Genomic DNA, 14,953 nt, shown 5'->3' with positions numbered 1-14,953 from the left:
CTGTACTGTTCTTTGTTCTTTGAGAGAGTGCAGAATGTTACAGTCATAGCTGGGGTGCAGAGAAACATCAACTTAATGCGAGGTAGGTCCATTCAAAAGTTTGATGGCAGCAGGGAAGAAGCTGTTCTTGAGTCGGTTGGTTCGTGTCCTCAGACTTTTGTTTCTTTTTCCCAATGGAAGAAAGCGGAAGAGAGTATGTCCGGGGTCCTTAATTATGCTGGCTGCTTTTCCGAAGTAGTGGGAAGTGTAGACATTGTCAATGGATGGGAGGCTGGTTTGAACGATGGACTGGGCTTCATTCACAACCTGAGTGTGTCTGTGCGCACACTCAGAGGTTGAGCTAGGGCTTTTTTACAGTAACTTCATTGCAGTGTTAATGTCAGCCCACTTGTGACACTGAACTAAAAGCTTAAACTTATCTACAAACTCGTCGACATATTCACTGAGACATATGAGAGAATTGGCCTCAGACTAAACATCCGGGAAACAAAGGTTCTCTACCAGCCCACTCCTGCTCCCCCTCCCGACCATCAAGATCCACAGTGAGCCCCTGGGTAACGTGGATCATTTCCCACACCTCAGGAGCCTCCTGTCAGCACGGGCAGGCATTGACGATGAAATCCAGCATCGACTCCAATGCGCCAGTGCAGGCTTCGGACGCCTGAGGACCAGAGTTCAAAGCCCGAGACCTCAAATCCAGCACCAAGCTCATGGTCTGCAGAGCAGCCGTGGTCCCTGCCCTCCTGTATCCATCAGAAACATGGACAATGTACAGCACTCACCTCAAATCCCTGGAGAGATGTCACCAACGTTGCCTCCACAAAATGCCGCAAATCCAATGGCAGGATAGGCTTACCACCGTGAGTGTCCTCTCCCAGGCCAATATCCCCAGTATCGAGGCACTGGTCACACTTGACCAGCTGCGATGGGTGGGCCATATTGTACACAAGCCCCACACAAGACTCCTGAAACAAGTGCTGTCCTCCGAGCTCCGCAATGGCAAACTGTTGGAGAAAATTCCTAATAGTTTGGAGAAATTTTAAACCATGAGGCATTTCAGACACTAACAGAACTACCAGCATTGAGTTAAATGACTAAATCAGACTGAGAAGCTAACGAGGACCAGTCTACACATGTGAACACAGTAAGAGATTTAAACAAGAGACTCTGATTTAGACATGAATTTTCTGATTTTAAAATGTATGTGAGCTGTATTTTTAAAAGCAATTGTAACCTTTAGCCAAAGGCAGGCTGCTGCAAGGCATGATGGTACAGGGACACTGACAGACAGGCTACATTCTTCAGAACAATGAAGCCGCAGAATGCGCCAACCTTTATTAAGGACGTTTTTAACAAAGTTTCTAAAGGTAGCTTCGAGAATATGATTGATTCACACTGGCCAGTTAAGACAGTGTCTTCTCAGACATGAGACTATGCATTTGTCTGGTTTGGCCAGTGACGGAGTAAGAGCCAATGGGAACATTAACTTTAACTATTGTAGCTAAGCTTCTGGGGTTGCTCAGCAACAAGGGGAAGCAGAGTCAGCAATAGGGGGAGGAAGTGTCCGGATTCTACGGACCAATGAAATCCCATTATGTCAGAGGGTAAAATGCAATTGGCTGAAGTATATGACGTGTTGAAAATGATTGGTTTACACCTGATGAAAGGCAGGAGAATTGATATGAAGAATGTATTATTGATCCATCCTAAGCATTGTATGTCTGTTATTGGAGAGATCAGGATGCTTCTCTTCTCGAGAGGGATTAACACCGTCCAATAATTTCTCCCTTCAATCGTTGGTCAAATAAAAGATAAGTCTTTAAACTGGGACACTGGCTTTCATGAGTCTTTGTATTGTCTGAAGGTTTTGGCAATACCTGGTCTCCAGTGGTAATGTACCCAGTGTGTTGGGGGGAATGAACTCAGAAGAATCATTCAATACTCAAGCCTGATTCAATCAACAAGCAGTTTATTGAGTTACGCCAGGGGGAAGAAGCCACAGGGGCTGACCATGTGCAACTCCACCCAACAAAGAATATCATCAATTCTTATACAGTTACTCCACCCATCCCGGCTGGACGCAATCCAATCAGAATGGTGATAGATTACATATATGATATATGTGTCCAATGAAATTAGTATCTGGGCATTCGGGGCTTTGTGATCATGCAAAACAGATTATGGCTAGGTGTGGAGGTCACAGGGTAGTTGTCATGGGTGACTTTAACTTTCCAAATATTGATTGGAACCTTTTTAGGTTGAATAGTTCAGATGGGGCAGTTTTTGTACAGTGTGTGCAAGAGGGTTTCCTGACACAATATGTGGATAGGCCGACAAGAGGTGGGGCCACATTGGATTTGGGAATGGGAAATGAACCGGGCCAAGTGTTTAGACTTGGTGTGGGAGAGCACTTTGGAGATAGCGACCACAATTTGGTGTCTTTCGTTATTGCAATGGAGAGGGATAGGGCCATATGGCAGGGCAAGGTTTATAATTGGGGGAGGGGTAATTATGATGCGATTAGGGAGCATAAGATGGGAACAGAAACTGTCAGGGAAAGGCACAAATGAAAAGTGGAACTTGTTCAAGGAACAAATACTGCGTGTCCTTGATAGGTATGTCCCTGTCAGGCAGGGAAGAAATGGCTGAGTGAGGGAACCATGGTTCGCAAAAGAGGTTGAATGCCTTGTCAAGAGGAAGAAGGAAGCATATGTTCGGATGAGAAAACAAGGTTCAGTTCGGTCCATTGAGGGTTACAAGTTAGCAAGGAATGAGCTGAAAAAAGGGCTTAGGAGAGCTAGGAGGGTGCATGAGAAGTCCTTGGCGGGTTGGATCAAGGAAAACTCCAAGGCTTTTTACTCTTATGTGAGGAATAAAAGGGTGAGGTTAGGGCCGGTCAAGGACAGTGGTAGGAACTTGTGCATGGAGTCAGAACAGATAGGAGAGGCGATGAATGAATACTTTTCTTCAGTGTTCACCAAGGAGAGGGGCCTTTTTGAGGATGAGAGTGTGATACAGGCTGATAGGCTGGAGGAGGCAGATGTTCTGAGGGAATATGTATTAGCAATTTTGAAAAAACCTGAAGGTTGATAAGTCCCCTGGGCTAGATGAGATATATCCTAGGATTCTTTGGGAGGCAAGGGATGAGATTGCAGAGCCTTTGGCTTTGATCTTTGGGTCCTCGCTGTCCACGGGGATAGTGCCAGAGGACTAGAGAGTGGCGAATGTTGTTCCTCTGTTCAAGAAAGGAAATAGGAATGATCTTGGTAATTATAGGCCGGTTAGTCTTACTTCGGTGGTTGGTAAATTAATGGAAAAGGTCCTGAGGGATAGGATTTACGACCATTTAGAAAGGTGCAGCTCAATCCGAGATAGTCAACCCGGATTTGTGAAGGGCAAGTCTTGCCTCACAAATTTGATTGAATTTTTTGAGGAGGAACTAAGTGTGTCGATGAAGGTAGGGCAGTTGATGTCATATACATGGATTTTAGTAAGGCATTTGATAAGGTCCCCCATGGTCGGCTCATGAAGAAAGTAAGGAGATGTGGGATAGAGGGAAATTTGGCCGATTGGATAAGTAACTGGCTATCTCATAGAAGACAGAGGGTGGTGGTGGATGGAAAATTTTCAGACTGGAGACCAGTTACCAGCGGTGTACCACAAGGATCAGTGCTGGGTCTTCTACTATTTGTGATTTTTATAAATGACTTGGAGGAGGGGGCTGAAGGGTGGATCAGTAAATTTGCGGATGACACCAAGATTGGTGGAGTAGTGGATGAGTAGGAGGGCTGTTGTGGGCTGCAAAGAGACATTGATAGGATGCAGAGGTGGGCCGAAAAATGGCAGATGGAGTTTAACCCTGATACGTGCGAGGTGATTCATTTTGGTAGGACAAATTTGAATGCGGATTACAGGGTCAAAGGTCGGGTTCTGAGGAATGTCGAGGAACAGAGAGATCTTGAGGTTCATATCCACAGATCTCTGAAGGTTGCCACTCAAGTGGATAGAGCCGTGAAGAAGTCCTATAGTGTGTTAGCGTTTATTAACAGGGGGTTTGAGTTTAAGAGCCGTGGGGTTATGCTGTAACTGTATAGGACCTTGGTGAGACCACATTTGGAATATTGTGTGCCGTTCTGGTCACCTCACTATAAGAAGGATGTGGAAGCACTGGAAAGAGTGCAAAGGAGATTTACCAGGATGCTGCCTGGTTTGGAGGGTAGGTCTTATGAGGAAAGGTTGAGGGAGCTAGGGCTTTTCTCTTTAGAGCGGAGGAGGTTGAGAGGTGACTTAATAGGGGTTTATAAGATGATGAGGGGGATAGATAGAGTGGACGTTCAGAGACTATTTCCTTGGGTGGATGTAGCTGTTACTCGGGGACATAACTATAAGGTTCGTGGTGGAAGATATCAGAGGGATGTCAGAGGTAGGTTCTTTACTCAGAGAGTGGTTGGGGTGTGGAATGGACTGCCTGCTGTGATAGTGGAGTCAGACACTTTAGGAACTTTCAAGCGGTTATTGGATAGGCACATGGAGCACACGAGAATGATAGGGAGTGGGATAGCTTGATCTTGGTTTTGGAAAAGGTTCGGCACAACATCGTGGGCCGAAGGGCCTGTTCTGTGCTGTACTGTTCTATGTTCTATGTTCTATCTCATGAACAGATAGTTGCCCCCATCACGGTGCTTTTCAAAACTCCTTATCTACCATCCTTGGGCTTTGTTTGTACTGAGATTCCCTTCGTTTGAAAAGGGGTGGATTAAAAGTTCTCAAAATTAGTTTTTTTAAAAAGTTTATTTATTTGTCACAAGTAAGGCTTGCAATGAAGTTACTGTGAAATTCCCCCAGTCGCCACACTCCGATGCCTGTTCAGGTCAATGCACCCTAACCAGCACGTCTTTCAGACAGAGAGGAAAGCAGAGCACCCGAAGGAAACCCAAGCAGACACGGGGAGAATATGCAAACTCCACACAGACAGAGACCCAAGCCGGGAATCGAACCCGGGTCACTGGCGCTGTGAGGCAGCAGTGCTAAAAACTGTGCCACCGTGCTGTCACTGTCACTGTGCCACCATGGATGTCAGCGCCCTTTCTTTGTTTTAATCAAATGACCACATGGTCTGGGAATCATTTCAATTTCATAATCTCTCCTTTTAAACTCTTTCCTTCAGTATCCAATTCCAGAATTTTCCTTTTCATTGTGTTAATTGCATCAGGGATAAATCTTTGGATCCGACAGGAAGTTTAACTCAAGATCAATCCAACACAGGATTGATCAGAATCATTTCACATGTGTCAAATTTTAAATAACTATTACAAATTAAAACTCTCATTCTCACATGTGAATTGTATCTGGATTGAAATTCCTGCATGTTTAGTAAAATATCCTGGAATCATATCTCTGGCCAGTAAATATGGTTCCAGGTTCATAACTTATGACAAAAAGCTTTATTAATTACACTTACTTATTTAAAATCTGTTTGATTTAAATCACAGACAGAAAACCTGAAAGCTTGAAACATTCAACCCACAAATATCATCCATGCACAAGCAGAGAAACTTAGCATGTGCTTTACAACAACAATAACCAAACTTAATTCCTTAAGCGTTCTTGTGGTTCTGCTTTTAAACTTCCAAAAATGCCTTTAATTAAAGACTCAAGATAAGGTTAATTCCCCAGAAAGATAAACCTTAACAAATGTAGCCCAAAACAATGATAAAACGCATCTACAAACATCCACATAAAACAAATGAAACACACAGGTTCTCCCAGCTCATAAATTTCAAACAATGAATCGTCAGCGTTCTCTCTCTCTCAGCTATAGCTTCTTAAAGTGACAGAGCACTACAAGCTCACAACTCCTTGAATAAGATACAAGATCCTCCATTCTAACTGAACCTTTTCAAGCCAACTTCCAAGATCTGATTTATAGGCAAAATCGCAAACAAGTTACCAGCGGAAAAATCTTTGTTCTTTACCTGAGGTTGAGGTGACAACACGATAAAATTCTCAGTTATTCCAAAGTCCTCCAGGCTATGCGTAAATTTCCACATTTAACTGGATCCTATAAATCCTCAATTATAAACTAAAATAGACAGATGCGTTTCTGGGTGATTTAAAAACAAATCAAATGTCTGCTGAAAGGATTAACTTTTCTACAGAACCTAAAGGGGTGGGGAGTGAGCGGGAAAAACTTGGCACACAATTACGTCACAATATACAAGTTTAAAAAACTTCTCGATCAACCAAACAAACTTGATTTTAAACTTCATCTATTAATTTTTTATTATTTTCCTCAACCTAATTATTTTCATTTGATCAGTTTTTGTTAGGGATGGGTAACTTCTGTTCTTTATAAACTGGTTCACTCATTTTGTTAACTCTACATGGGCTCGGAGAATCAGAACCCAGACTTTATCATCCTTATTTTTTCTCCCTTTGCCACGACTCCCTCTGTTTTGCGGGAGGGTCGTGGGGATTCCAATCAGACCGAATCAAATTATCATAAAAGTAAAATAGTGCGGATGCTGGAATCTGAAATGAAAACAGAAAATGCTGGAAGATCTCAACAGGTCTGACAGCATCTTTGGAGAGAGAATAGAGTCAATGTTTTGAGTCTGGATGAGGTTCTTACAAAGTGTCATCCAGAATCGAAACGTTGTTTCTATTCTCTAATCATTTTATCGATAAGCTTCTTGTTCTTAGTTTCCAAATGGCAGGTAAGAGACCTGTCCAGTCCCCACTCGAGCTCTGGTTTTTCACTGGCCATGCGTGGATAGGATTATAACTGTTAGAATCCACTCTCAGAGATCTGCTTTTCAGACCAGTGCTACTTGGAGAATACCATCACTTCACCAAATATCGGGTCACAAGTCCCTCACAGTTCTTATGACAAATTGACGATAGGTTAAGCAATGCCTCAGAACGCTTTTTAACTTCTTAACCAACTACCGACCACTGTTTGTTGATCGGTCGGACCCCTTTTTTACAGATTCAGGAATCTCAGCCGCTGAACACCAGCCGGTCCTGGAATAAGTTTAATTTGAACTCATTCTGAGTCAATATTCTCACCAGGTCCTCTGTTGGGACCCTGCTAAGCAGCTTTAATGGTTCATGATTGCAGAAACTGAGAAGTTACAGGAATGTGGTCAAGATAGTCCAGTCCCATAATGCCTCACATTCAATCTGCAGTCCTTCGATTATAACAGAATACGTGGCTGTATGTAGCTGCCTCGGCCATGGTCAACCCAACTCTGCCTTCTTGAACTGCTACAATGCCTCAGGTGTCAGTACACCCACAATGCTGTTAGAGAGGGAGAATGTAGGTGGATACCAGATTGATATATTCCATTCAACCACACCCAAGATGAGTTATTCCAATTTCTTTATTGTCCAGGACAATATATTCACAATATCTTTAAAACAGAAATTAAACATTCCCATTTGATTTCAGGTATTAACATATTCTGTTAGTTTGTTCTTTATTGTCAATGTCAGGCTGGGGTTGTTCCCCTTGGAGCAAAGGAGGTTGAGGGGAGATTTGATAGAGGTGACAAGATTCTGACAGGTTTAGATAAGGTGGACAAAGAAAAGCTGTTCCCATTAGCTGATGGGACAAGGACGAGGGGGAGACAGATTTAAGGTTTTGGATCAGAGATGCAGTTGAGGGGGGGGGGGTGATGTGAGGAAGAATATTTTGATGCAGCGAATGGTAATGACCTGGAACTCGCTGCCTACGAGGGTGGAGGAAGTGGAGACAATAAACAATTACAAAGGAAATTGGATGGGCGTTTGGGGGGTTTCAAACAGAAATGCTGACTAAATATCTCTGAACTTCCTCACACCCGGTCGCTCTGTGATCCAGCCCACTGGAGGCAAAGTCATGAGACCGGCCTCCGACCCTCCCCATTGACCAAGAAACCCTCCGACCCTCCCCATTGACCAACTGTGAGAATGAACAAAATGCAGTCCTGGATGTAATTGAGAGCAGAAACAATAACAGCAGAATCCAACCCCTGGAATCACTCGTGAACTTGTTGGTGTCTCAGCAGGTGGGATGAAACTCTGAATCTCTTCCCACACACAGAGCAGGTGAATGGCCTCTCCCCAGTGTGAACTCGCTGGTGTGTGCAGAGGTTTGAGAGGTCAGTGAATCCCTTCCCACACTGAGAGCACATAAATGGTTTCTCCCCAGTGTGAACTCGCTCGTGTGTCCGCAGACTGGATAACTGAGTGAATCCATTCCCACACTGAGAGCAGGTAAATGGTCTCTCCCCAGTGTGAACTCGCTGGTGTCTTTGCAGGCCTGATGAATTACTGAATCCCTTCCCACACTGAGAACAAGTGAATGGTCTGTCCCCAGTGTGAACTCGCTGGTGAGTCCGCAGGTTGGATGACTGAGTGAATCCCTGCCCACACTGAGAGCAGGTGAACGGTCTCTCCCCAGTGTGAACTCGCTGGTGTCTTTGCTGGCCGGATGAATCACTGAATCCCTCCCCACACTGAGAGCAGGTGAATGGTCTCTCCCCCGTATGGCTGCGCCAATGCGCTTCGAGCTCAGATGGGTATCCGTATCTCTTCCCACAGTCCGCACATTTCCATGGTTTCTCCATGGCGCAGGTGTCCTTGCCGCTCTCTTGAGTGGACAATTAGTTGAAACTTCGTCCACACACACAACACGGGTACAGTCTCTCCCCACTGTGAATGGTGTGATATTTATTCAGGCTGTGTAACTGGTTAAAGCTCTTTAGTCAGTGCACTGGAACACTCTCACTCGAGTGTGGCCGTGTGTTGGCGCTTTTCCAGTCACACTGATGTTTGAAATCTTTTCAAATCAACAGACCGGACAATCATTTCTTCTTCTAGATTCAAAAGCCGATGATATTCAGCTCCCAAGGAATATGACTCTGTCAGATCTAGACGTGACGTTTGAGATTTCAGCCTGTGATTCCTCTTTCAATATCCTGTAAAATGAGTTTCCAAAAGTCATCAGTGTCAGTACAGGATAGAAATTCAGAACAGACAATTTCTATGGAACATTCTTTCCTCTCTCATTCCCCAGAAGCTGTAAATCTCCATCCCACACACTCTCTCCCCATTCTCAGCAGGTCTGGCAACATCTGTATGGAGAGAAAAGAACTGATGTTTCAGAGCTTTGACAAAGGGTCATCTGGACAAGAAACATCAGCTCTTTTCTCTCCTTACAGATGCTGCCACACCTGCTGAGATTTTCCAGCATTTTCTCTCTTGGTTTCAGATTCTAGCATCCGCAGTAATTTGCTTTTATAAGGCTGCAGATACCTCCTCCCAAGTAGCATGTGTGTGCCCAAGACATCACCACTTGTTTCCCTTATTTCGTTAGCACCCATGGTGCTCTCCGCAGTAAACACAGAGGAGAAGTATTCATTAAAAATCTCACCCATCTCCTGTGGCTCCACACACAGATGGCCATACTGATTTTTAAGGGGATCTATTCTCTCTCTCGCCACCCTTTTACTCTTAATATAGCTATAGAACCTCTTGGAATTTTCTTTAATCTTTAAACCCAATGTATGCTTCCTTCTTTTACCCGACCAGAGCCTCAATGTCCCTTGTCTGCCAGAGATCCCTAAATTTACCATTCTTTCCCTGCATCTTAACAGGAATATACTGCCCCTGGATTCTTGATATCACACTTTTAAAACTTTCCATTTGCCAGTCATTCCTTTCCCTTCAAACAAACTCACCTAATCAACATCTGCTCGATCCTGCCTAATGCCCACAAAAGTGGCCCTGCTCATCCATCCTCTGGATTACCTCTTCGGAAAACAATAAAAGATTTGTCCGACATGACTCCCCGTGCACAAAGCGGTGCTGACTATCCCTAATCACACCGTCAGAATCCAAATGTTGGTAGATTCTGTCCTTCACAATCCCCTCCAGTAACTTACCCACCACTGATGTCAGACTACCGGCCTATAATTCCCAGGCTTCTCTTTGCTACGCTTCTTAAACAACAGAACAACATTAGCGTGTTCTATTCTTCCAGAACTTCACCAGGAGAAAGAGATGAAACAAATATCTCTGCAAGGGGCTCTGTAATTCCTTCCTGAGCCTCCCACAAGATCTGAAGATATACTTGATCAGACCCAGGGGATTTATCCACCTTAATGCACTTTAAGGCTGCAGATACCTCCTCCCTAGTAATATGCATGTGGTCCAAGACATCACAGCTTCTTTCTCTTATTTCTTCAGCATCCATCATGTTCTCCTCAGGAAACACCAAGGAGAAATATTCATTAAAAATCGCACCCATTTCCTGTGACTCCATGCTCAGATAGCCATGCTGATTTTTAAGGGGACCTATTCTCTCTCTCTCGCCACCATTTTACTCTTAATATCGCGATAGAACCTCTTGGGATTTTCATAGAATCCCTACAGTGCAGAAAGAGGCCATTTGGCCCATTGAATCTGCACCGACCACAATCCCACCCAGGCCCTACCCCCATATCCCGACATATTTACCCGCTAATCCCTCTAACCTACTCATCTCAGGACACTAAGGGGCAATTTTAGCATGGCCAATCAACCTAACCCGCACATCTTTGGACTGTGTTAAAGTTAAATTTTCTTTAACTTTACCTGCCAGATCCATATCATACCCTCTTAAGTGTTCTCTTACACTTTTAAGAGTCATCGAGTGATTCACTTGTCCCCGATTGTCTAAACCCAATGTCTACTTCCTTCTTTTACCTGACCAGAGCCTTAATGTCCCTTGTCAGCCAGGGATCCCTAAATTTACCATTCTTTCCCTTCATCTTAACAGGAATATACTGCCCCTGGACTCTTGATATCACACTTTTAAAACCTCCCATTTGCCAGTCATTCCTTTCCCTTCAAACAAACTCACCTAATCGACATCTCCTCGATCCTGCCTAATGCCCACAAAAGTGGCCCTGCTCCAGTTTAGGGCCTTGACCTGTGGACCTGTCCTATCTTTTTCCAGAACTATTTTGAAACTATTGGTGCTCCCAATAGTGCTCCCTGACTGACACTTCAGTCACTTGCTCCACCTCATTTCTTAACTGTCTAATAGAAAGTGAGTCCAGGAATTGATAATGAAAAATAAGGAGCTGGGAGATGAATTGAACAAGTATTTTGCCTCGGTGTTCACAATAGAGGATACAGTTAAAACTCAGAAACAGCTGGAAATCAGAAAACAGAAGTGTGGGATGAACTCTGAAAAAGCACAATTCCCAGGGAAGTGGTCCTCAGCAAACTGTTGGAGCTGTGGGCTGATGAGTCCTCGGGTTCTGCTGGGCTTCATTCTCGGGTCTTAACAGAGTGAGATAGTTGGTGTGTTGTTCAATTTTCTATAATTCCTCATCGGGAACTGGATAAAGGGAAACCGGTGGATGCGCTGTACTTAGATTTCCAGAAGACATTTGATGAGGTGCCGCATCAAAGGTTATTGCAGCAAATAAAAATTCATGCTGCGGGGATGACATATTGGCGTGGATAGAAGATTGGCTAACAGCAAACAGTGGGCAGAAATGGATCATTTTCTGGTTGAAGAGAGAGAGAAACCTGGGCCAACCTTTCCAGAGTCTGCACCCTCCCTGGATTCACTTCCTTTCCCTTCAGTTGCTGCAAGTCCCCAATTTCCCCCAGAATGAGAAAAGAAATGGAAAGGGGGAGAAAAGAAAGTGTTTTACTCACAGATATGAGCGACAGGAGGAAGTTTCAGTCTGTCTGAAGCTCAATCTTCATTCACACAAAGCCCGCGCTCTGATTGGCTGGAAGACCAGAGTCCTCCCGGTCCTCCAACTCTTCCCATTGGTCAACACCTCAGCATGAAGATCAGAGGGTGGGTTCTCCCCCACACATGCGCAGCTTCCCCTCTCCCCCACACATGCGCAGCTTCCCCTCTCCCTCGCACATTTGCAGTCCCGGGCCGGGGGGGGGGGAGGGGGGGGGGGGGCGGGGGGTGCGATCACCGAGCGGCTTCTCGCTCTGGCCGGAGCCGTCAGCCGGTTGCCTGGAAACCTTGGCTCGATGTGGTGTAGGGGGAGGGGAACAATGGGTGGGGGCGGGGCTCCCGGGTCCGCGCGCCCGGGCCTGCTCACTGGAACCCGGAGACGTCACCGCGGAGCAGAGAGATTCCTATTGGCTGATTCAGGCAGGGCTCTATCGTGACGTCACAATGCGGAAGTTGTCCAATGAGCTTCAGAGTGAAACTTCCTCCTCTGGACAACATCTGGGAGGAAATCAATGTTTCCCCCTTTCCATTTCTTTTCTCATTCTGGGGGAAATTGGGGACTTGCAGCAACTGAAGGGAATGAAGTGAGTTCGGTCTGTATATTCCACACATTTTTACTCCACTAATGTAGACATTTATCTGTCTGGCAGCCTGCATGGAAATTTTCAGCTCTCTGCGTCCAGGGCAGGAAGCAGTGAGCATGGATCTGTCAATCACACATGAGGACGGCCTCAACCGGGATCTTGGGTTCATGTCACACTATCTGTAACCCCCGCGACTTGCCTGGGCTTGCAAAATCTCACTAACTGTCCTGGCTGGAGACAATACACATCTATTTAACCTGTGCTTAATCCTCTCTCCACTCACATTGTCTGTACTTTGAAGATTTGATTACCTGTAAAGACTCGCATTCCAACCATTATTCTGTAAATTGAGTTTGTGTCTTTGTGCCCTGTTTGTGAACAGAACTCCCACTCACCTGATGAAGGAGCAGCACTCCGAAAGGCTTGTGCTACCAAATAAACCTGTTGGACTTTAACCTGGTGTTGTGAGACTTCTTTCCGTGCTTAACCCAGTTCAACGCCGGCATCTCCACACTCTGAGTGGAAACAGAGGGAAGTAGGAGGCCGGATGTGAAGAGAGAGATTTTATACATCAACAACTCAACAGGAACTTTGACAGAATTTCCAAACCCTGTGAACACCATCAGCTCCAAGTTCCTCTCCAACCCACACACCATCCTGACTTGTCTGACATCCAGTACTGAAAGCACAGAAATTTATTTCATATAAATACTGGGAAGACTGAACCCATTGTGTTCAGTCCCCACTACAAACTCCACTCCCTCGCCAACAACTTTATCTCTCCTCCTGGCAACTGTCTGAGGCTGAACCAGGCTGTTCACAACCAGCGTGAAATAGTTCATCCCAAGATGAGCTTCCAGCCACGTCCACATCACCATCAAGACCACCTTCATTCAAAGAAGTAATTAATTTATAATAATGAATAATAAAGTAGTGTAGAAGGAGGCCATTCAGCCCATCGAGCCTGCACCGACAACAATCCCATCCAGGCCTTATCCACATATTTACCTGTTAATCCCCCTGATACCAAGTGGCAATTTATCATGGCCAATCCGTCTAACCGGCACATCTTTGGACTGTGGAAGGAAACCGGAACACCCGGAGGAAACCCACACAGACACGGGGAGAATGTAGAAACTCTGCACAGACAGCGACCCGAGGCTGGAATTGAACCCGGGTCCCTGGTGCTGTTAAGCAGCTGCACTAACCACTGTGCCACCGGGCCACATGTCAGTGCCATCGCCCGACTCCAGCCCAGTCTCAGCTCATCTGGAACCCTCACCCATTCCATTCTGACGTCACACCCACACCCATTCCATTGTGACGTCACACCCTCACCCATTCCATTGTGACGTCACACCCTCACCCATTCCATTGTGACGTCACACCCTCACCCATTCCATTGTGACGTCACACCCTCACCCATTCCATTGTGACGTCACACCCTCACCCATTCCATGATAATTGTGAGGTGATTCATTTTGGTAGGACTAATTTAAATGTGGATTACAGGGTCAAAGGTAGGGTTCTGAAGACTGTGGAGGAACAGAGAGATCTTGGGGTCCATATCCACAGATCTCTAAAGGTTGCCACTCAAGTGGATAGAGCTGTGAAGAAGGCCGATAGTGTGTTAGCTTTTATTAACAGGGGGTTGGAGTTTAAGAGCCGTAGGGTTATGCTGCAACTGTACAGAACCTTGGTGAGACCACATTTGGAATATTGTGTGCAGTTCTGGTCAGCTCACTATAAGAAGGATGTGGAAGCGCTGGAAAGAGTGCAGAGGAGATTTACCAGGATGCTGCCTGGTTTGGAGGGTAGGTCTTATGAGGAAAGGTTGAGGGAGGTGGGGCTGTTCTCTCTGGAGCGGAGGAGGCTGAGGGGGGACTTAATAGAGGTTTATAAAATGATGAAGGGGATAGATAGAGTGAACGTTCAAAGACTATTTCCTCGGGTGGATGGAGCTATTACAAGGGGGCATAACTATAGGGTTCGTGGTGGGAGATATAGGAAGGATATCAGAGGTAGGTTCTTTACGCAGAGAGTGGTTGTGGTGTGGAATGGACTGCCTGCAGTGATAGTGGAGTCAGACACTTTAGGAACATTTAAGCGGTTATTGGATAGACACATGGAGCACACCAGGATGATAGGGAGTGGGATAGCTTGATCTTGGTTTCAGATAAAGCTCGGCACAACATCGTGGGCCGAAGGGCCTGTTCTGTGCTGTACTGTTCTATGTCTATGTATTCCATTGTTTTTCTATGTTCTCTATGTTCTAAAATCAAGTTACAGAATACAATCCTGCTGATGCCAAGGGTTAATTTAATTTATCATGGCCAATCCGTCTAACCTGCAGATCTTTGGACTGTGGGAGGAAACCGGAGCACCTGGAGAAAACCCACACAGACACAGGGAGAATGTGCAAATTCCTCACAGCGACCCGAGGCTGGAATTGAACCCGGGTCCCTGGCGCTGTTAGGCAGCTGCACTAACCACTGTGCCACCGGGCCACATGTCAGTGCCATCGCCCGACTCCAGCCCTGTCTCAGCTCATCTGGAACCCTCACCCATTCCATTGTGACGTCACACCCTCACCCATTGAGATGGGTTTGGATTTCAGCCCAGGGAGGAGGGAGAG

At 45.5% G+C, this 14,953-nt stretch overlaps 1 protein-coding gene across 1 annotated transcript in view; it reads left to right on the top strand.

The window, feature by feature from the left end:
* Window positions 1-14,953, top strand: part of LOC144482866 (uncharacterized) — a 114,477-nt gene that overhangs the window by 64,116 nt on the left and 35,408 nt on the right. The gene's annotated exons all lie outside the window — the stretch shown is intronic.

The sequence above is a fragment of the Mustelus asterias genome, unplaced genomic scaffold (genome assembly GCF_964213995.1).
Source record: "Mustelus asterias unplaced genomic scaffold, sMusAst1.hap1.1 HAP1_SCAFFOLD_43, whole genome shotgun sequence".
Classification (NCBI taxonomy): Eukaryota; Metazoa; Chordata; class Chondrichthyes; order Carcharhiniformes; family Triakidae; genus Mustelus; species Mustelus asterias.
Note: the sequence above shows the minus strand (reverse complement) of the source record. Positions and strands in the feature narration are given on the sequence as shown.